Below are 24465 nucleotides of genomic sequence, written 5' to 3'. Positions count from 1 at the left end.
AGTTCCACTCCGGTGTTTACTTTGAGGCTTCCGATTCGTCATCAAGGTTTCCATGTACGTTCTAGGAAAATCCCACACTTTAGCCAGCTTGGACGCGGACCACGATGGATTTTCCAGGTGGCTGGGCACGATTTTTTTTCTACGCTCCTTTTGCATGGACTGTCTTCAAAACAAGAGTGTTTTATGAACTGAAAAAAAGTTGCTGTTATTGTTATTGTTGTTGTCAACAAATATACGTCAAAAGTTTCCGAAAACGTCCACTATGAGCGCTGTAATAGGCAAAAGAGTTTGTTCCATTACTATGTGGGCCATGGCCAGACTCAACGAGATATTGTCCAAACTAAATGTTGGCCTCTATAGAGCCTTGATATAATGTCGGCTACATTATTGAAATAACAAAATAACTCGAGTTCTCCAAATAATTCTGATGTTCAGATCTTAGAGTTTTACAGGCTCAACAAACGTTTTGTACAATGACCCGACTTATTATTTGAATCCATCATTATATTTATGTGTTAAAAATCATCTCATTTAGATTTTCCAAATCATCAGCTCAACTCTTGAGATTCCAAATCTGTTTAATGGACGGGTTTTATGGATATAAAGTGAAAATGCAGAACCTCATGGTACAACTTCTTATCTCACTTGATGTGATAAGTTCCCACGGAGCTTCATAGATTAGTATATTAAATCTGGAAATCATTCAAGACATTGTTAAATCTGTAAAACATAAAGTTCCAAACCTCTGCATAACATGGAGATTTCAAAATATTTTGTCATTACAACTACATATTTCGCATGATAGTATGAGGCTTCACGAAGCTTTTTTGATTCTCAAAATTAGACGAGGCATTGTACAATGCCTCATTGTATCTGTAGAACGTCAAGATCTGATCACCAGGAAAGTTTGGAGAATGGAACATATATTGTTAATTTAACTGCTAATCTCACTTGATGAGGTCCCAAGGAGCTTCATGGATTAAATTAATAAATCCAGACATTATACAAGACTTTGTTGAGCCTGTAGAACATCATGACACAATCCCCAGGATATCTTGGAGACCGTAATATATGTTGTAGTTACAATAACATAACCCGCATGGTAATAAGAGGCTACACGACAGAATACTATTGGGCGTAATGACGCAAAAAAAAAATAGTTCTGAATAATTTATTCCATGCGTGTAAATTTGTATTTCTTATTACGCAAACTAGCAACTGGTAAGAAATATTGCCTACAAAGATGGACGATTGCATACAATATTTGTAATATTTCATTAAATCTCTCATAAATTTACATGATCTATAATGTAATCTTGAATGATTTTTTTTTGTTTTTGCCTTGTCGGGTATTTTCATTACTGCGACCATTTTTCTGATCTATTGTGATATATTCCCCATTCATTATCTTGAATGATATATGACGCTCCAGTTATGTAGAAATATAGAAATTTACATTACTTTTTCAAACTGTGGAATTTCTAAGGGATCAAAAATTCTATCGGGACATTGTAAACTACATTGGGACATCGTTTAATACTTTGTTGAATCTTTAAAATGACAAGATGATCTGGATAATTTGTATTACCATTATTATTATGTCTCAAGCAGCGAATCCAAACATATAAAGCAACCAACGATACAGACAAAACGGTTGGTACGACTACCATGACAAACTCACTTTGTAGCTTAGCTTGACCGGAGTGGTAGAAAGATAATGATATATTGCTTGCCTGCTTTATTGCAATATACACGGATGAGGACATAGCTTGATCAAAAAAGAAAAAAAAAAATCTCATAACACACGGATTTACTTCGTGAAGCAGCTTGCCAACAATTTGCTCGTTTCCTTCTACCGCCCCGAGTGAGCTGTGTCGCACGGGCTGATTGTCATGAAAAAAAGGAAGAAGATTATATCATTATTGCTTACCACTTCTGACATAGCGTTATCATTCCGTTCGTTGATCGCTTGTCATTTTGTCATTTGGAGATTTTTTTGATTTCTTGGTCTCAAGTATGCAGATTTGTCATTTTGATCATACTGATACAACATTTAGACCCACTATTTGATCATCAAAGTGTTCATTAATATCTCATTTTGTGTTATTTTTTAATTGAAGTATTATTGAAAACTATTACTGCAGAAACTGTATGATTATCTTTAAACAGTGATTTTTGACAGCTAATATCGTGCAGGGGATATATATATGATCATTAGACTGATGCAAAATTTTCGCTCCACAGTGCTCAAACGGCTTTAAATCAGGTCCTGATTAGCCTCCCAAAATTTAAACTCATTTGGTAAGAAACTGACTTGGCACAAATCATTCGAAGTTTATATGGAAATTACTATGGGAAAACCAAACTTTTTGTTCATTGTCTTCTACCCATTTTCCATATTGCCTTTTCGAAAAGTTCTATAATTAATCTTACGGGATTTTTTCTAAGCTACAACTTTGCGGAATATCGTTTTTCAGCCAAATGTAAAATTAAATAGTTATTAATTGTTTAAGAGATTGACAATCTTATGACATGATCAAACAGCTGTTCTGTGGACAACACTGTATTCTGCAGTGTGACATAGTAGCCATGATATTTGTGCTCTATTCTTCGCACCAGAAACACCAATGTTGCCTGATGAACAGTTGAATGAGCATAATCATAAGACATCAGTGACTTGAATCATTAATAACTTTTGTTTCGTGCATTTGATTGAAAAGTGGTTTTGAATAAAGTTGTAGCTGAGAAAATTTGCTACAATAGCTCTTATGATTTTTAAAAGCACAGTAATGTGGTGAATTGTTAGATAGATATGAACAAAAAACATAAGTTTTCCCATAGTAATTCCCATATAAACTTGAAATGGTTTGTGCCAAGTCAGTTTCTTACTAAAGTAGTTCAAATTTTGGGAGGCTAAACAGGACCCAATTTGGAACCGTTTGAGCACTGTGGAGCGAAAATTTCAAATTTTGCATCAGTCTAATGATCATGTGCTTGGAAAAAAAAATCCGTTCCCATATTCGTGAACGGCAGCCGTGAACTATAGTTCACGATCTGCGTGTAGAAGGAAATTTACACCGCGAACTATAGCTCACGGTGTAACGGTAGACATTTTCGTTAGATCATATTTTTGTTACTTGTTCTTGTTTATTTTCAAATATCCATTCTTAAATTAATCATAGTTCAATTTTCAATATTAACTGAAATGGACTGAAGTTAAGCTAAATGAAACGAATTGTAGTTTGCAACTTGTATGCAAGTCAGTTGCCTACGCGTAAAGAGGTTAGCGAAAACGTATTGCTTACGTAGCTTCTCCGAAGAGCTTCACTATTCGTGTTTCTCGTTACTCTGATAGAGAAAACCGAATGGGATAGTTATGAAAGTTGTTAGCAGTATAAGGGAACAAGATAGACAGACCGAGTTCGATTGAAGAGGGAAAGAGATACTTCATTTGATCTCTCACGATCGTGACTAACAAAATCCGTTGAACTTCCTTTTCCGGTAATGATACCTTTGGAGTTTTCTGAGGAAAATCAGTAATCGCCTCTTTCTCTTTGATCCTGACTGTGATAGAAGAAGGGCGCGATTATATAGTTTGTTCCGCGGTGTGACTGGTTAGTAGTAAGAAAACGTGAAGTGTCCTCAGATGTATTTTAATCGATTCCTAATGTTGTCCGTATAGGCTAAAGCTAGATAAGTTTGTAGTGCGGTCATTGTTGTGTGAATTTTGTGCAAGCGTTCCAGATAACTGCAAGGTAAACCCAGTCTACGAAATTTGTGTGTGCCTATAAGATGTTTAATGTGTCGTTTGCACGGTCAACGACTTTCCGCGTGTTCGTTTTCTTTAGTGCTCAACAGCTAACAAAGCGACCGCTCATCAATAGCGCTGCCTCAATTGGCCTCGCACCGCGGCTTTATTTCTAACCCTGACCACGCTCAACCCTGACCACGCTCGAGTATCAAGGCTTCCATTGCCTATTGGAAGGGAGTTGCCTGCATTACCAAGGCATTCCGGCTAACGTCCAGCAAGCCACCATCCGCTGACTGAGTTCGGCAACCCGTCAACCAGACCGGTTCACGGCACCACGTGGAAAGTACAAGCGCAGTAGGAGGACATCAGCCGTCGTCAACGACGGCATAAGCCGGGCAAAAGCCGGCAAAGCTCGCCAACGTAAGCTTTCAGAAGTATTGTAAGTAGCAAACCCACACTTGCATGCAAGACCGTTAGCACGGACACATAATGATAGCGCGCTAGGCGAATAGTCGATCGACCGCGCTAGTCAGTTAGAGGGGAACAGAAGATAGGCCGGCCAAGATCAAGTTTGTAAATATGTCAATAAAAACCATATAGACAAAACCAAACTGAACAGATTTAGAATTTCCACTGACAAAGTAAATCAGTGTTCAGTGTTAGTAAGTTTTGATTGAGAGAGTCCGAAGGTTGTTTCACGTTTCGTTCGTCATGTTTAGTATTTTTGTTGTTGAACTGGTTGTGTTACTCGTCTTCTAAAGCAAGCTCGAATTGATGGGTCAGAGGGATTGCTTACTTTTTTCGGACTCGTTTTTTTAGGATCTTGGGATTTCGGTGGGTATGCTCACTCCTTTCTTGAGTCTCTCGGGTCTGTTGGTCTTGTTCCCGACACTGTTGACGAATTTTAGAACTGGCTCATTTGGTCCGTATCTAGCCGGGCATCGTAAAACACGACAGGTGGTCCTCTTCGGAGGTGGCGCTGAAGCCATCCGTTTATTTAACCGATCGGGAACAAACTACAGCACCGTAGCTGCCTCGGGGCCGCTACAACGGCTCTCGTCCACGAATATGGGAATGGATTTTTTGCAAGTGGGATCAAATCGGTTAAAAAGCTCTCAATTATCAACTTTGAAACTGCCTAAGTTAAGGGCCGGTGTAAAATACAATCATTGGATTTATTCAGCAAGACTTATTTACTTTTAATACTTTTAGACGATTACTGACTGTTCAATTTACAGGTGATTTTAAAGGCAAATATTCCTAATCCAATTATCTTTTATTTTCAGGTTTGTGATTGGATAACTTGTTATTATTCATCTCAGTATAACATTTAGAGGTAATGTATTTTCAATGGCTCACAAAACCCTTAGTAGATGCCATCTTCCATGATTTGATTTTTCTTATCACGCTTATAATTTGCGTTTCTTAAAGCTGGCAAACTGTTAATTTTTTCATCACAAAAGTTAAGAGAAAACCTTGTTTCTATTTTTTTAAGTTTGGAAGGTTCTTCTGAAATAGGTATAACACGTAAAAGGATTGATTCCAAATGATTTCCATTCCAGTAATGTAAATTTAAATAAATTTTATATTCTTCAACCGTTCTGCACTCAATTAACCTGTGGCTCATAAATCAGCTCATTCCTTCGAGAAACAAATGTCTTCCATTCCCGACGATAAAACTATTTCCACAATTCGCTTCTACACTGTATCCGACGCGTCGGTCAACGACTCAAAACAAAAGGATAGCTAATAGTTAGTAGTAATGCTACCTTTTAACTCTCAACTTATGCTGCACCAAACACCAAGCTAGAACCTCGATTGCGATAAAGTTAATTGAATGTTGATTTGTATGTTTGAAATTTATAGTTTTGGCGCATAAAATCCTTACAGTCAAACCCAACTGAACCAAACCCAGCCTGCAACGTGACGTTCTCTGGCGACAAAAAACATGGAATGGAAATATATTTTCCATTACCTTTCTCTGCTCCCCGTACTAGTAACGTGTTTTACAAATCGGAGATCCCAGTCTTACAGCAACTACCTACGTACCAAAGTTCCACTCGGGGCCAGTCGGGTCTCGAAGATAAGCATCACCCCCCGGTCGATGTAGCAAAGCGATCGACTTGTTAGATGCATTGCTAATATCGTTTTGTTATGTAGGGTACCTTCAGAATACATATCAACCTATTCTATCGAGCATATCGGGTGGAGTCCGAGGAAAGGCCGTAAAAGTAAATAAATAAATGAATAATTCTATGCGAGGAGAGTAAGAGAAAAGCGAGTCGATTTTTCCGCTGCGCTATGGTGCTTCGAGGAGTGGATGTGGCAGAATTTAGCTGATTTAAAATGGCAAATGGAACTTTAGTTTGCAAATCAATGCGGAGAAATCTTTTCCCCCTTGTATTCTATTGCCTACGAGAGGAGGTAATTGAGTGGTACATACCACGGGATTGCAAAGGTGCGGAGATATGCTATCGTGTTGTTTTGCTACGCTTTCGTGGATTGTTGTACTGTCAATCAATCTGTTGACAGTGTTAAACTGCCGCTGCATTGTTTGTAGGGTGTTTAACATGGAGATACGTTTTGAATTTTAAGCATTGTTTACAACAAGGAAGTTTCAAAGTCATTTAACGACCAAATTGCTCCCGAAACAAAGTCCACTCCGCTGAAACATCTTCATGAGAAATATCGATTAGGCAGCTCATTTCATTGCGTCACAATACAACCACCATCGCTTCGTCTGTCTGGATCCGATCGGTGAGATGTCAACGTCATTCATTCGTCTATCTATCTTCCGCTAGAAGAGGCGTTTCTGTCCGTCGAAAGTGCTCCGATTTTGTTCCCCTCTGTATTCGTTCGTCATTACGACGACAATGATGGGAAAATTTGGGGGAGGGCATATCAGCTGACATCAGTCAGTCATTTGGCTCTCGTCTGTTGGTGTGCATCGTATACATTAGCTCGTGTAGGTGCCGTGGATAATACCACACGTGCTATCCGATGCGACTTCCTTGCCCGGGGGATGAAACAATGACGGATCATTAGCATCTCATCGTGGTAGGCAATTAATCAAAGTGCGGTTTCGCTGACTGTGCTGGAAATGTAAACAAACGGTGACAGTGCTTGACGGTTGGAACGAATGAGAAGCAGTTTAGGAAGGGATGCATAGTCAAAGTTTGCTTTATTATGTGGATAATTTGATTTTGATTGTTGGCTTTAAAACTTGAAATTAAGCGTTTTGCAAGCAATAGATGGGATTTTGGTAATGCGGATTGAGAAGTGAGAAGATCAAACGTTACGTAACCGTACGTTACGAACACAATTCACTGTTTTGGATTTTGTTTAAATAAGTTCTGGTGGCGCTCAATGGGCCTCACATAGCATAGTCTGTTGAAGTAAGGTGTTACCAAGCTGGAAGCGGTGGATTCGATTCCCAGCCCCCGGTTTAGGAAATCTATCCGGCTGAAAATTTTCTCCATTAACCTGAGCTCAGATGATTATTGTGCTTGCTTCATAATATAGTCAATTCTGTTTGTTCGTCCGTATTTTTATCTTCTTCTTCTTCTTCATCTTCGCATTTCAAGCTTATTGCTTATTGCATATTAGCTTTATGCGTGCTTTCAAACTTAGTGTTCTAGATTTACTTCAACTGTTAGGGTTGATGCATATATTATGTCACGCTCTAAGGGGGGAGGGGGAGTCTAAGATTTTTGTGACAAGCAATGAATTAGGTATAGAAAAAACGTCACGAAAGGGGTGGGGGTGTAAATTTTTCCTCGATTTAGCGTGACATAATTAATGCATGGGTCCTTATTAATCTGGACCCTACCTATCAACCCATCAACTCATGAACCGGGGACCAACGACTTTACTTCCCTTCCGAAGGAAAGCGTTATCAGAGATTTTATGCCTCAAAAAATTGCAATGGCGCCAACTGGGATTAAACCCAGCCCTTTATGGTGAGAGACAATCACGCTTACCACTACACCACCGGCGCACACTTAATTATGTACACTTAAGTCTTTTAAACACGGTTTTTTACGCGGTTTTTTACACGATTTTTCGCGATCAACACGGTACGTTTTTAACGATTTCTCGACAACGATTCAACCTATCGACTTGATTCCAATCACATTACCCGTTTCAAGCTATAGGTACTCAAATGGCATACTTTAAAAAAAATCATTATTTTTGGCGTAAATACAGAAATTTTTAAAATATGTCTATAGCATGCTTTTATTACAAATGGCATCAAAATCCGATTTTTAAAAACATTTAAGCATGTGAAAAATCAAAATCCCGTAGGTTTTTTTACACGGTACATATCCCCCGTATAAAAAAAAAGACCTGAGTTAATAGCTTATTCTGCTATCAAAGCATAATTTGCTTTTGTTATGATATTTTTCTATCATGAATCTGATCGCATAATAATAAGGATATACGATATATCGAGTAATCTCGTTTATTTCGCCTCGAAACGCGGAAATGACACTCTTATACATTGAAAATCTAAGGTTTTCAAAAAATAGTTTTAGATCAATTCTTACTTTATAATATTTGGATCTACTGCCCCATCCATGCTTCAATTCTGATTTTATCACAGTCTTGGAGTGCATTATTTGGACTTGAAGAATGCTTTAAAACCGTAATAAAACCAGCAATGTTACTTGGGCAATAATATTTGGTCTAATGGCGTTCGAAAAATTTCAAGTTTCTGCAACTCAAGCAAATTTCTGAAGCATTAATAAAAAAATATTATAAGACTTTGAGAAATTGGTGATGAAGCTTGAAAATTTTACAGCAAAAAATGGTGCTTAGTTAGGGGCTACGATGACATCATTCCGGTAATAATCCAGAAAATTTAGTCCAGTTCGGTATTCTAAGCTTCGCTTTACTTCTGACCAACAATTTACTCAGAGATTCATTTATGATGAGTAAATAATAACAACCTCCTCAGATCATCAGCAGTTACGCTGATAAACTTGTCAAGTATCAATTACGCATATATTAACCGACAAATTTCCTACATAATTCATCACAATCCTCCGCAGCATCCATTTGGAAGTGTACTAACGGTGGCCAGAGCGCCATTTAATGAAGATCGCGCTTTTCTTCTCGCCGCCCGAGGCTACCAGTCAGTGATGTGGTCGCTCTGTGGTGGGTCATAAAATTTGCATAATTTCTTCGCAATTATCACTTGAGAGGTCGTTAAATGCTGCCTGTCATCAGCTTGTCGCTGTTATGGGATGCAGGGTGGAAGACAAAAAAAATCGCTTGCCAATCATCTTCAAGGTGTGATCATCTGGTAATATACATACAAGCAAAGTTGTCATGCAGTAGATTTATGTATATCGGCAAATAAATAGTCTAATACAATTTTACGATAAACACTATCGCGTGTGTCGTTGCCTCGGTGATGATAATGGCTATGATTATCGTAAAAGCGCATTTGATTAGTCATTAGTGTGATGGTTGGGCTTGCTCTGAGCGGGGTGCTGATTAATTATCACAAATATTTATTAGCGATCGAATCACAGGGCAGTGCTACCGCCGTCTGAGTTGCCGATGCAGAGTGAATCATGACGAGCGGCTTCTGTCGATTAAAGACATGTGTCGGTTGTTACCAACGGATGTTGATAGCTGGTTAAACTTAATTGATATGGCTTGTAGTACATCGAACGGTGAATGAGCGATGAGATACTGTTCCAATCATTATCTACATCAGGATTCTCAAAAGGAAATTAGTAGTAATTACACATTGAGTTTGAAAACCAAGGTCCGATTCCCGTTACCTTTGTATTCTATGCAGTTTTACGTACAAAATTAAGTTGGAAAAATCGCTTACTGAATTGTAATATTCAAACAAGGCGTGCCCTTGACAACTTGATCTGTATAACACGGGTGCTAATGTTCCCTGCTTGTTCTAAGCCTTCTTCTGCGCGAAACGACCAATCAGCAAACGTCGATCGGCTCTCATTTGCAGTCAGTAACAAATAAACGAAATTCCAGCAATACGCGTTCGATGACGTTCTTCACCCCAGCCACAAATTGGTCAATTTAGGCCAGCAGTCCAATTGCGAGGCTTCAGTGCCATTTTGCAGCCCATTAAAATTCGCTTATTACCTTTGCCAATCATCTACCGACTCCTCTCAACTTCCACAATCTCATATCCTTTCCATCCACCAAATTAGCATTTTTTCGCAGCAAATCCGTGAAACCGAAACCAAAGCGTTAAATTAGCATAGATATCCATCATCATTACAATTATCATAATAAAGCGCAAGAAGGAAGAGAGGAAGCTAATAATCCTTGACTTGCTCCTTTGCCTTGATTCTGCTGCTGCCCTCACCGACTGACTATAAGAGCAATCGTTCGCCGTTGTTTACCGAAGGGATAACGATGCAGAGCAGAGGAAAAGATTTGGATTCAATTTTACGCATAACAATGACGCGAAATGGATACATTGACTTCCCGCCGGGGCCTAGAGTAAAGGCCAGCGTGGTTGTTGTCGTAGCTGCAGAAGGAACAAACAGTAGCAATTCCCGATCGCAAAACGTAGACCGGAGCAATTTGCATTCAAATGCGAACGGAAGTGCGGTTATCAATATTCAATAAAATAAAACTGGAAATAATGAATGGTGATGTTCTGGATGGACTCTGTACGGATGTGTGTGTCCTATTCACAGTTGAATCGAGTGCGATGATGCAATCTGAGCAGATTGAATGACAGGGATGAAGTTCTGATGGTACTTATCTGCTGTCAATTAATCTTATGTGTGAAACACTTATTAACCATCATCCTTGTTTGTCGGTAAAAATCAGATTCAAATGTATCACTACCTCATTGCAATCACGACTAATTTGTTAATATGTACTTGCATTAAATGACCCTCAGAAAGGGACCCATCCCAAGTAACTAAAAGAGTATTTTATGGTTAAACAGCTTGGTTTTAGACGATATAGGAACTTGAAAGTTCCCGTTGTTCATATAGCATTCTTAGCAGCTTCTGACAGACCTTGTGCACAATTAACTCAGAATGGCACTTTTGGATAATAAAAAATAAAATTGTTTGTCCTCTATAGTACATTCACATTTTATGCACTTAGGTACAGTGCAGTTTCTATGTTTGGCGGTTTATCACTACGCTTTCATTGACCGTAAGTTTCGGTCTTTGGACTTGGCCTTCTTCAGAGTATATAAAGTTGTACCACCTTTCTTTAAGCTAAAATCTTTACGATCCTGAACTAAAACTAGCCCCAGGAGCACATGTAGTGTAGTAGTAAGCGTGACTACCTCTCACCGCACAGGGCCTGGGTTCAATCCCAGTCGGCGCCGCCTGGATTTTCTGAGGCCCAAAATATCTGATCACGCCTGTCTTCGGAAGGGAAGTAAAGCCGTTGTTTTCCGGTCAATTAGTTGATGGGTCGATAGGTAGGGTTCAGGTGTGGGAGTTCCTGGCGTCGGTAGCATTGGTACTCAGTACGGAAAACAAGATCGACGGAAAACAGATCAATCCCCTGGATCCAAACGTTGAAACTGAAATCCAAATCAAAATGAGTAATTCTTCAAGATCACTAAACATCCCCGAAAGTCTAGACCGATTTGAAGTTTTCGGAGATTTTCTGAAGTAATTGGAACTGCCCTAAAGATTTCTGAACTGCAATAATGTTCTCTAGACCTGAATTTCTAAGTTGGCGCATTTTTCCTGAATATAATTAACTACTTGACAACCCCACATAGTTACAGAAATTTTTTAAAACATTTTTGAAATTCTTGTACTGTTCAATAATTTGTTGGGATTTCTTGAACGTTCCTGCTCTGAAGATCTCTGATCTTCATCGAAATACTTGGAACATCTCTGAAAATAATCGATCAGCTTAAAAATCATTAAATTGTACAGGGGATCCTGCTATGGTGCTTAAAATTCCGGCTTATGCGCCAGACGAAGAAGTCGTCTGCCGAGAATTGCAGATATATTTGCCCAGCTAGCAGTTTTCCTCAACCCAGCAGAATCCACCTATCATTGTTTACCTAACAACCAAACATCTGCCCAATTTCCAAAACCAAAAATCCTTAATCCGTTCAATGAAATTTCTCAATTAAGTAATCGTAGTGATTGATTAACTAGTGAATACGGTGCACGAATGAATTTATAAAAATCAAGTTTAAAAAAATCTTTTTAATAAGAGAAAACGAGTTGTAAATTTAATGTACATTTTCCAGATTCTTTCTTCTTCTACGTTGATTTTTTTTTATTACTCCGACTCACTCCGAAGCAATATTTTCTCTATAATCAATTCAATTAAATTTCACCTATTAAACTACTCTTATTTTCTTTTCAATAAAAACGCTTCCTTTAATTATCAATTTTTTCAACACGCGACTCGTGTTTTTTTTTTCATAGCTTGCAATACTAATACTAAAATAAACTCTGGAAAGAATTATAAATTAATCATATTATTATTATTTTTATATCACTTCTATAGGCATTAATCACCATACTTGATATTTGTAAATTAATCTTTCACTGCAATACTTTTAATAAAATTACGATTCAAACTTTCAGTCTACTCCAATCGCCGGTCCAAAAGGGAAAGACCAAAGATATCTCCCTTACCAACCACGAAAATTCCAGCTTCTTTATTTCAGTTTAGTCTTTGTTCCTAGATGGGTTTCCGGTTCTAACTTGATCCAAATTTCTCATCGTTATTTTTTTTTTATTATTATCAGTCATCAATTATGTTTTGGTATCCTTTCAGTATGTTTTCAACTAGCAATAATCGCACCTCGGTTGTACCTCATTGGTTACGATATCGCCACTGCGCAACGTTATCCTTTCAGTATGGATTTCATCCATTTTCATCCACCCATCAATCATCAGTCATCAAAACAACGAGCATTTATTAGACTGTTGCCTGTCGGTCAGGCGTAACCAACTTAAAAGTTCTCTGATCTTCTTTGAAGATGTCGGAACTTTGCTGTAGTTTTCGGAAATTCCCTGAGTTTTTCGCAACTTCTGTAAATTTCCTGTTATTTCCTTGAAGTTAATTGAACTGCTCTGAGGTCATCAAAATCATCCTGAGGTTCTCTTAATTCTCCTAATTTTCAGGACTTCTCTGGTCTTTCCTGAAATTTCATGAACTTCCTTAAATTTCCCAAAATCTTGCTGAAGTTTATGGTCCTGCATTCATCCAAACTTAAGTTCATGTTTTTTAAACTTTCCTGAAAGTCTGGACGTCCCTGAAATTATTATGGTAGCCATAAGATGTATAAGTTACCCGTATAATCGCATGACCTTAAGTTCTTGGAACTTCTCTAAAGTTTCCTCAATTTTCCTCATGTTTTCATGACTTCCCTGAAGCTCTCTAGATATCTCTGAAGTTCCAATAACTTCTTAAAATTTCCTCTAGTCGCTTCATAAAGTTCTCACAACTTTTGTTGACTGCTCTGAAATTCTCTTATCTTCTCACTACTATACTGATGATATTCCTGAAATTACCCTGAACTGAATAAAACTGCCCTAAAGACCTCTAAAGTTTGCGATGTTTTCTGCAGTACCGTAATTGTTTTTTTTTCTTCCTGTGCAGTTTCCATAATTTTTCTTGTTTTCCAAACTTCCTAATTTTCTCCATCATTTTTTGGAACTTCTTGAAGGTTCTCGCTATTTTTCTGAATTGAATGGAGCTGCCCTAAAGTTCTCGAAATTCACCTGAAGTTCTCGGAACTTCCCTGAACAAGAACTCTTGGAATTTCCCTGCAGTTCCCATGATTTTTCTAGTAATCATTAAACTGCCTGGATTGTCAGAATTGCCTGGAGCTAGGTAACTTCCTTTAAGAACTTTAACTAAACTGATCTTATAACATCCATGTTGTTTTAAACGATTTGGATATTTTCAGAATTTCATTTCAACTATTGGTATTTCCATGAAACCTTCAAATCTTCCTGAAGGTTCACGTAATTTTTCTGAAGTTCATAAAATTCTCTTGGAACATCTGTAAAGTCCCTGCAATTATTATGAAGTTAGTCGAACGCACCTGAAATTTTTAGAATTTTCCTAATGTTTTCACAATTTTCCGGATGTTCATGGAACATCCACGAAATTCTAAGGAATTTCTCGAAGCGTTCTGAATTTTCCTAAAGATCTTTCAACTTTCCTAAAGCTATCTGAAGTTTATTGAAGGTCTTGTAAAGCATTCTTGAAGTTGATGGAGCTGCCGGGAATTTATATGATCTACATCTAAGTTCACGCAATTTTCCTAGAGTCCATAGCACTGAACTGAATTTCTCGGAACCATACAGATCTTTAATCTTCCCCAAAAGTTGAGGATTTTCCTGTAGCTCTTGGAACTTTGCTGGATGCTTCGGATATTCACTAAAGTTCTTGGAACATCACTGAAGTGATCGCAGTTAATCTAAAGAGGTCGAAGCTCTCCTATTTTTTCATGAGCTCTCTAAATGTATCAGAACTTCTATACATTTCCTGTAATTTTCCTGAAATTAATAATACTGTCCTGAAGTTGTCCTGTGCCACGAAAACACAATTTATAGCAGGAGACCAACGAATCTTAATACATTCACATTTTAAAATATTGATAAATTTTTGGATAATAGCGTGCTAGAATCAAAATATTTTTTTTTTTGTTATTCGGTGGAATTGAACTATGGGCAAGTTGAACTTTCAGATATGTTCCGATAGCTTCAGGGCACTTCGAAAAATTTTAGGAAAATGTCTAGAATCTCAATAACGAACAAAAAGCTTCAGGGCAGTCACATTAACTTCAGGAAAATTGCAGAAACTTAACAGAAGTTACCAAAACCTAAGTTGTGTTAAAAGCTCTTAAAAGAAGTGCGTAGCTTCAAGCACTTCTGAGAACTCAGACCATAATTATCAGGAATTTTTGGGAAGTTCTGAAAACTCCAGGTTAATTTAGAGAACCTTAGAGCAATTCAATTGAATTCAAGAAACCAGTGGGAACGTTGATGATTAAAAATTACTGAGAACATTAGGGAAGTTAGAGAACTTTAAAAAAATTTCGAAAACCTTACAGATGTTGCAAAAAATTCACCGAGATTCAATAAACGTCGCGAAGCTTAGAAATGTTTAGCACATGATTGATAAATTTAGTAAAATTCCAGGAACCTCATCAGAAGAGTAGCGAGAATTTTATGAAAGATAAGAGATCTTAAGCGGAAGTTCTCCGCTCCAAAAAAAATACGTTATGATTTTACTTAAACTATTGACAAAAGATATAAAAAATCTAAAAAAAATCCCATTTTTTTTAATTTTTCAAAGAAAATTCATCATGGTGTAAAGTTGGAATAAAAAACCCACAAAACATCGACTTTTCGTTTTTGCTGAGAGTCCAATTTTTTTTTTCATGATGCGACAAAACAAATATTTTTACATGTAATTTTTTGGCAAAAATCTAAGAAAGAAACCAATTTTCTTGCATTTTTGATAATTATTCCCAATATTTTTAGAAAAATAAAAACGCATGAAATTTTGTTTTTTTTTTTTATTTTCGGACCGGTAAACTTCCCCTTAAAGAGAGTTTGTAATTTTTGTATTGTGGAAGGAAGTTCCGGGGAACGAAATAACATACCGTGCAATTTGGAACTTCAGGGATAATAAGGGAACTTGTGTTAATTTTTGAATAGCGAGCTTCAACTTCAATACGGATCTAACAGCTCCAAGGAAATTGTATCAAATTTTAAGAAGTTCTATGACTTCCAGGATATAAAAAAAACTTCAGAGATGTCAAAAAAATTTCAGAGATGTCAAAAAATCATCTGAGAAGTATGCATAACTTTAGATTTTTAGAAACTCTTGTGATCTCCTTGGAAGCTCAGAGATCTTAAATAAGATCATAAGTTCAGACTTTCAGAGATGTTTTATGATCTGTGTTTTTTTTAGGAGAGGATCCTAAGTAGTACTAAGATCTACAAGTGTTAAATTCTATAATTCAGCACACTGGCGTGCGCAGCTCTCTTCATTTCACCAAAAGGGGGCGCTTCATAGCTTTGAGAGTGTCAATAATTTTGAAGTGTTAGTGTTTACTTATTTACCATTTCCTTGAGCTTTCCAGGTTATAATTTCGAACAATTTCGAGGTTTCACTAAAACTTTTAAAAACTGTTGTTTGTTTGATACATATCGTATTGAAAAATGTAGTGCATAAATTAAGCAATTGAACGCTGAGACGAAGATCTCAGTAAAATAATACATTCACTGAATTATGTTTTGAATTCTACAAGATTTAAGATGGAGCTTAGAAACTTTCAATGCTCTAAAAATAAAAAAATAAAACAAATCGATGCATCCGATATTTGATTTATTTCAGGTTCGCGATTTTGATAGAATATCAGAAATAATCAATTCGAATATTTTTATAATTTGAAATAAAAAAAAATTACACATTCGAGAAATTTTCAAATTGTCCTACGTCCAGAGAAATTAAAACATAATAAAAACTTTCCACATCTAAGCTAGCAAGGAATGGGGTAAGGGCGAAACAAAATAGTCCTCTAGATAAACGAGCTCGTGCAGTAGGAAGGTGGTTGCATTGATTGAAAAATAATTACTTAAATTTTGGAAACATAATAAATCAATATTCAGCACTATTATTTTGAATTTTTAAACGTTACCTTACATATATATACATATAAAATAACAAAATAAAATAGGAGGGAATTAACAGTATCATTTTCTTTCTTTTTTAACTCTTTATTTGTTCCAAATTCAAAATAAATTACATTTCATTTTAACCTGGGTGCTCCAGTTACTACAGTAACTTACCAGCCTTAATTGTTATGATATATATCTAAGTGTTTTTACATTGTTCCTGCCTTGGCAATTCAGTATTTTAAACAGGTTTTTTAAACCTGCATGTCAGTATAACAATTGAAATCTTAAAACTAAAAATAAAAACTAAATCTTATCTAAGTATAAAGGGAATTAATCATTTCAGTGTTGGAAAAGTTCGCGATATTTCGCGAAGTTCACCAAGAGAAAAGTTTGCTAGTCATAGTGAGTTTTCGTGAACTTTTCCATCACTGGTTGCAATTGAGGATTGCAACGATTTTTGTCTGAAATTATTAATTATTTTGTTGGACATTTGTTCTAAAGTCTCAACATTCGAAATTCTATGTACCTCGATAGTACTGTACCAAGGAGGCAACTTCAAAATCATCTTCAGAACTTTGTTCTGCATCCTTTGAAGTGCTTTTTTCCTGGAAGTGCAACAACTAGACCATATTGGCATAGCGTAAAGCATGGCCGGTCTAAAAATTTGTTTAAATATTAGAAGTTTATTCGTCAGTATCACTTTCTTTATCCTATCGATTCGATGGTGGTGGTGTGAATTCTACTCCAACAGTTTTAGTGAGATCGACGCGCCCTTCTTAATAAACCATCCTGTAGGAAGCTTAATAAGTATTGCGAATTGCGTTATTCGATTTGTTGGATCGTATCGCTGGACTTAGATTCTTAAATTCCCGTGGATTTCGCGTAAGTGTCTCTGCTTACGGGTCCGCCCTTCTGTTTTGGCCCTTCATACAGCGATATTGTGTATTCAGATCGGTAGCTCAAATTGATCTTGCTATTAATTGAAGCTGCGTACAAGACAAGATCTAGGAAGGGATGGAAATTTAAAACAAGAATTCAAATTTCCTCAAACATCAAAAATGCATTCATTAGCATCATTAATCCAAATTGAAATAAAATCTCTTAGCGTCCCATAATGCAAACCATTGAAATTTAATGAAAAAAATCTAAACGCCTTCAATTTAAGAACCCTAGAACCCTGTCGCATCAGAATATTTCAATTACATCAAACATTACAAAAACGCCTTCCAGTTGCATTAGTATAATCAAATTATGAAGTAAAATTAAAATAAAGAATCCTAGCGCCTCAGTTGCAAATAACTATTCCCATTTCATGAAACATTCTAACGTCATCCAGAAGCATTAATGTTATCAAAGTAAAAAAATAACAAATTTAATCAAAGACCCCTGGTGCCCTCCTGTTGCTTCAGAGATATTAAAGAACACACTTCCAATTTCCTTATTTTCCAAGCGCCTTGCAGCTTGATGAGTATCATCAAAGTAAAAAAAATCAATTTATATTAAATATCACTAGTGCCCCCTGTTGTAATTTAAAAATAAAATCATCATTTTTAATTCTTCCGACAAATTTACTTTTGCATAAAAAATCTGGGTTTTAAATATCGTTTTGTGTGAAGACTGCTAATTAAAATTTTGTCAAACACTTGCTGATACATCACAAGAAAGGCGTTTATGAAACTATCATGAAGTTCCGAGTAGTTATAGAATGTTTTGAAATTTCAGATTATTTCGAAAAATTTCTGAAAAACTGGGGTTTTTTCAGAGAAGTTACATGAAAATCAGGAAAATTGTTGGAACTTAAGAGAAGTTCCAATATTTTATTGAAATTTAGGGAACTGGCAAGTCCAGAGAAGCTCAGGAGATTATATAGATTTTAAAGGAAGTTCCCTAAGCTTCAAAAAAGTATGCATCAAAAACTTCTGGAAAATTATGGGCGCTTCAGTATAGACTGGAGAATTTAGAGGCAGTTCAATTAGCTTCAGGAAAATTTTGGGAACTTCTAAAAAAAATTTGAGAATTTCAGGAAAGCCTACAGAATGTTATTGATGACTAGAGATCTTTAAAACAGTTACATTAATTTCAGGGGAGCACTGACAACTTCAAAATCGTCTAACATAAAACATCGTAGGGTTTAGATTAGTATTTTAAAGCAAACTGATAGTAGACAAGTTTTACCCGGTCCCCTTATTTTAGCTAGAGGGAACTCAATTGTATGTAAATTCGGAAATAAAAAATATAGTCGCTTAAAGATTTGAGATGATTACCATGATAAAGGGTGTCCCACATCAAATTGCATCACGGAAAAAAACGCTGTAGAAAATTACCTAGTTGACCGATCCTTTTCAAACTTTCAGACAATAGAATATAATCCATTAGTAAGCTTTTGCCATATTTATTTCATTCAACTTCAATACCATAACCGTTCGTTCACACCTTACGCTTAACTCCACTCATTAGGTTCTGTACAACATCTGGCTGCAGCTTTTTCTGTACGAAAACCCACTTTTTTCATGTCTTCCTCAGATTTAACATCCTTGGTGCCTGCTTCATAATAGCCCAGTATTTTTCGATGGGCCTTAGTTTTGGTGCGTTGGGGGTGGTTCATGTCCTTGGGTACGAAAGTGACCCCATTTGCTTCGTACCACTCAACGACAATATTTGAATAGCGGCACGAAGCTAGATCTGGCCAGAAGATCGTAGGGCCCTCGTGTTGCTTCAACAGAGGAAGCAGACGTTTACAGTCCCGGTAGTCACGAACGGCGCACTCCGTTTGCCACATGAGCGATCCGCATACCAAATCATGTATTTCTTGGCAAACTTTAAAAGTTTCTTAGAAAATTCAAACTTTAAAAGTTTCCTAGAAAATTCAAACTTGTGCTGGGCGGTGAAGAACAGTAGCCCGGAAGCTGCCGGAAGTCCGCCTTGACGTAAGTCTCATCATCCATGATGAGACAATGAGGCTTTGTCAGCATCTGGGTGTACAGTTTCCGGGCCCATGACTTTCCCATCGTATTTTGCCGTTCATCACGATTTGCAGCCTTATGCACTTTGTACGTATGCAGTCCCTTCCGGTTCTTGGCTCTCTGAACGAAAGACTTGGACAGATTCAACTTTTTGGCCACATCCCTGACCGAAGCATTGTGATCCTGATCACTAATAGAATATCCATTCTGACCGCATTTCTCTTTCCGTTCGATGCTCAGAGTTCCGTAGCAACGTTTAATCATACGACTCACCGTTGACTGCACGATTCCGAGTTGCTTTCCGATGTACCGATGAGAGAGTTGAGGATTTTCCAGGTGCTTGCGCAAAATCAATTCGCGGCGTTGCTTTTCGAGTGACGCCATTTTTTCCAACTTTCGAAAAACTGACAGCGATAAAAAACACTCTGAATACACTCTGAACTACTTCTATCAAAATTTTCTACAACGTTTACCCGATGGGTAATTTTCTACAACGTTTTTTTCGTGATGCAATTTTATGTGGAACACCCTTTAGCAATGACCAAAAATGGATTCTAGCGGGATAAATAAATAACTTCGATTTGGTGCCTTTCGCAACGTTTCTCATTATAATAAGGACCACGGATTGATAGAATCTAGACCCCGAAGAACGCCACGTTCTTACCACCACTTTTTCTCGGCTGGTTTTCAACCAGTCGATCTGATTTTATGCATGTGAGTAGTTTCAATGGAAAGCTAGCCACTCGTAGGAAGTCAGAGTTGAAAACCCGCCGATAAAAAGCGGTGGGTAGAACTGGGGTGGGTGAAGTTGAAATCTCATCCGTAAAGATGGCGCTAAAATCTCTTTTTACTCTGACATTCTGGAGACTTTAAGTCTGGAGCAAAGTTATTTAGCTCTAAAAAATAAACAACTCTTTCCAGAATACAAATACTTTTTTTTTTGATTAATGAAATCAAAAGATGTTATGATCATGTGTTTCGCTTCTAAGTTACAAGAGGAGGTTCCATTTTACAATTGCCAGATTAATCATCATTATAATAATCATATAAACAAATGAAATAGAAGCAGGCCAAAAAAAGTGCGTGTCTCCTATATAAGTTAATGTTAAATAATTTTTTGAATCAAGTTGAATGCCACCAATGCATTGAACCTGAAGGTTTTGCAAGAAAATATTGATTCTGGGGATAGTTAATTGATGTTTATACATCTTCAAGCCAGCAGGGAAACGGTCAACCATGAGTAATTTCCAATTATATCTCCATTTATTATCCTGTTTTATTATGCCGACATTCATGTATGATTATAATGTGAAACAGATACCCTCATTAACGATCTCTTTGATAAGAGAGCATTTCATTATCATTGTCACGCAATAACCATGCTTTCAGTCTTTAAAATACTTTTATTAGTTCTTCGTAGGCGGCTTATTAGCAATATTTATATTTCAATTATTTTTTTTTAATGATTTAAACTGTATGATTTTTGTAATGAACCCAAGTTCAACCAATTAGTAACGAATCATGATTATGCTTCTTACCAATATGTTCTCATCGTTTAATGAATGTTTCAGATCAAAGTCGTAGACTCCGCTTGAGCAAAAAGTCATCGACTTCATCCCTTCGTCACACTTTGGACGATTCAAAATGCTCCTTCCCGCCTCCGAAATTGTCATCACGTCCAGCCACTAAGCTACAGCTGACGAGAGACGACCGGTCGGTAGCAAAGCACTTGATGAATGGGTACCAATCCCACTACGACGCGATACGTTGATCGATCTGGCATTAATATAGACGTGCGGAATCCCTCACACATTCGGTTCCGTCGGACTAACTCGATCCGGCCAGGCGCCTAAATTGATGCATATCGCATTTCAAACCGCCCAATCTGTATTTCGTTTCGTTCGATCATTCATACGCTCATCAGCAGCAGCGTTTTGCTACCGGAATGGGATATGTATGTACATTTGTGTAGCAAAGCGTATTAAAACGAGAAAAAAGATTATCGACGATTGATTTTGCATTTCGTTCACGTTTGTGTCTTGTTTGGTGCTTTGTAACCGGGCAGATGAGAGAAACGGAACGACGACGAACGACCGACGACTCAATTGGGGAGGTCGTCGTGATGCCGTCGATCGTTCGCGTTTCGTGCGCTGATGAGGATGAGGATGGATCTCGGTTTGAATCCTGTTTCCCGGAGTTACGTGTGGGGTTCAGTCCCGTCACGCTGGAAATTGGCAATTTATTGTAATTCGTATTTAAATCGTTCGTAACGATATACAATTTGAGTACTCAATAATAACGATACCAATTGAAGTTGGGGCAGATGAGGATGCGATGGTAAAATGTGCGAGAGGACGGGTTTCGGGGTCATGTTTTGATGTGTTGTACATCTGGATCGAAAGACGCGAAAAAGATGGCAAGATCAGGTGTAATTGCCGGTGGTTGGTCAGTAAGGTGTTTCGAGAGAACATCTGAGCTGGAAACTTCCTGCGGTTGATGGAGTGGTTTTGGATTCACGAGGTGTTGGCAGGGAGTGAATTTTCTTTGTGTTTATTTTGTGGTTAGAAAGGTGATTGGGTGAGGTTATGGAAATATTTTGTATTCAAGAGATCAGTGGGGATTTTTAGACATCACACTACGAATAACTCATGTGACTGTTAATGCTCTGAGAGTGAATTATACGGGTATCACTTTTGACATAACGTTAAGTTATAATGAGCAGGAAATTAATGTTGGGTGACATATTTGTATACGTTCTACTGTTTATGTCGAAAATGAATTCCGTCTCGTGTTACAGCAATCATGCCGAAGTGCATGATTACATTACTATTTAACAAGAATTGAACTCTGGTATCGTCAGCTTCCTGCAACACTGGTACAACTCAAAATGCGAGCATATTTGTTTTGTCGATTACAAGAAAACTGAAACCAAATAATATCGCTCTATTACACCTTAATTTCAAAGGGCTTGAGTATCTTAAAAACATATCAATGAAGCCTAAAAATCTGTAAACCATAACATGGATATGATACATTTATTTTCACAGAAATATGCTTCTATTTGCGAACAATCGTATGTTGGGTTTTTAAGAAGTATTTATGTAATGATATAATCATTATCTACACATATTTAAAATTATAATTGAAATCCAACATTTCATTAGCTAATTATGGTGCACTGTTTGAAATAAATACGATGCCTTGACATCGATTCTGGCCATTGCTTATGTGGGCAAATTGTCACAAAAAACAGGGTCCATTCAATCAAAGGTCACTCATCACAGTGTTGACCGCGAACAAAAGAATGTTATCGGGAAGCAAATCCATCTAGTGTGCATGAAATGAACAGCTACTTACCGTCTTAGAAGAAGTAGCCGCTTGAAAAATTAATAATTAAATCAAAATTGGCCATAACATCGAAAGCTAAAAGGTCGAAGGAGAATGGTTGAACTAAATGAAAAGGGATAAACATGGGACATGAAATGGGCAAAACGTCAAATGAACAAATGGACGAATTTAAGTTCTAGGGACAAAAGATAGAATGGACAAAAGGTCGAATGGAGAAAACACCGAATGAAATGTGTTCAATAGCTTTTATCTGTCAAAGAACTGCTCAAGTTATGAAGAAGGAGTCAACTCTAAGAGCGAGAACTAACTATCGAGCATGTTCAGTTTTATCTGGTAAATAACTCCAATAGCATCACAGGGACCTTTGCCATGAGATGTTGCAAAGAAATGCCACTCTGCTTCCAATTTGTGCATTGATTTGAAGTTACATAGACTGGGAAAAAATTTCTGTTGTTATAATGAGCAGCTGCTCCATCTGACATAAATGTAATTTTGGAGAAATCTATTGATAGTTTCAAGAATTCTATCAGTTTTGAAAGGAATAATTGAACTGCTGTTGTATCATGGGCTCTGATATTATTATAAAACTAACGTTTTCTATTTTACCGTCCTTCATATAATAAACCACAAAAGGGTGAATTGTTGCCTGAGCGTTATTCCAATGGTAACCCTGAGCAGAGTTCTGAATAATAAATGAATAGTTCTCAGATTTGAAAAACCGGTAGCGAGACGGGATGTCCACCTTTGAAATATCGGCAGCCAGACAGGATGTCCGCTTTTGAAATGCCGACAGCGAGACGGGATGTCCGCAAAGTTGAATTTCATGGAAAATGCGAAACAAATGTCAGCAAAAAAATAAATAAAATGAAATATAGTAATAGCGAGACGGGATGTCCGCAAAAGATAGTTAGCGAAGAGGCTCAAGTTGGCTATAGCGAGACAGGATGTCCGCAAGAAAAAAAATCAAAGTTAGAATGACCAAGACTTTAAGCGAGACGGGATGTCCGCAAAAGTTAAATTATCCCATCACGTAATGGTGAGATGGAGTGTCCGCGTGCGAGACGGAATCCCGGAACGCGAGACGGAGTGTCCGCACGCGAGACGAGGTGTCCTTTGATTGAAGGAATTTGTACTTCCTACAGTCATTATTATTCATTAAAAAAACGCAATAAAATTGTAGTACCACTCAGGGTTGTAAAATAACAAACAATTAAAAATATGTTTTTGTCTAAACTAATTTCAACCACTCACCTTTTGCCAGGTTCATTAGCTCCCTGTGCATCATCATTTTCTTTCGCTTTCTACTTCAAACTGCATCATGGATAAAATCGAAAATCAAATTTACTAAGCGTCTTGAACACAAACCTGCAAATTTGATCTGGTTGTTTAAAGGTTTTCTTTCGTGTTTTCTGTTCTGTGATCACGTCCGGTTGTATTGAGGCGCTATTAACCTTTCTATGCGCACGAGTATTGACAGTGCGAAAGTGAGGATAACAATAACAAACCAACATTTTTGACTGTAGCGAAAGTAAAGATAGCAAATCTCGCCCTTGAAAATGGGATTACGCATGTGTGCGTGTTATAAATGTCAGGAAGATCAAAGGTCAAGAGTGTGTAGTGATATTCCAAGGAATGTATACATAACAAACTGCCGTAAAAAGGTCTGTGCAGTCATTGCTATCTTTAATAATGTGAAGTGGAATAACGTGAATTGTACAGTGTAAATACGTTGCGAACACATGAAATCACTTCATTTTGTTAAGTAAAATGCTCTCAT

General features: G+C 37.2%; 1 protein-coding gene and 1 pseudogene across 1 annotated transcript in view; one reads left to right on the top strand and one right to left on the bottom strand.

Annotated features, from left to right (window-relative positions):
* Window positions 1-24465, top strand: part of rn (rotund) — a 276817-nt gene that overhangs the window by 80133 nt on the left and 172219 nt on the right. The gene's annotated exons all lie outside the window — the stretch shown is intronic.
* Window positions 12472-12583, bottom strand: LOC135714867 (U4 spliceosomal RNA; annotated as a pseudogene).

The sequence above is a fragment of the Ochlerotatus camptorhynchus genome, unplaced genomic scaffold (assembly GCF_037179485.1).
Source record: "Ochlerotatus camptorhynchus isolate MF236.1 unplaced genomic scaffold, CSIRO-AGI_Acam_v1.1 ptg000743l, whole genome shotgun sequence".
NCBI lineage: Eukaryota > Metazoa > Arthropoda > Insecta > Diptera > Culicidae > Ochlerotatus > Ochlerotatus camptorhynchus.
The sequence above is the reverse complement of the archived record's forward strand: the minus strand, read 5'-3'. Positions and strand labels throughout refer to the sequence as shown.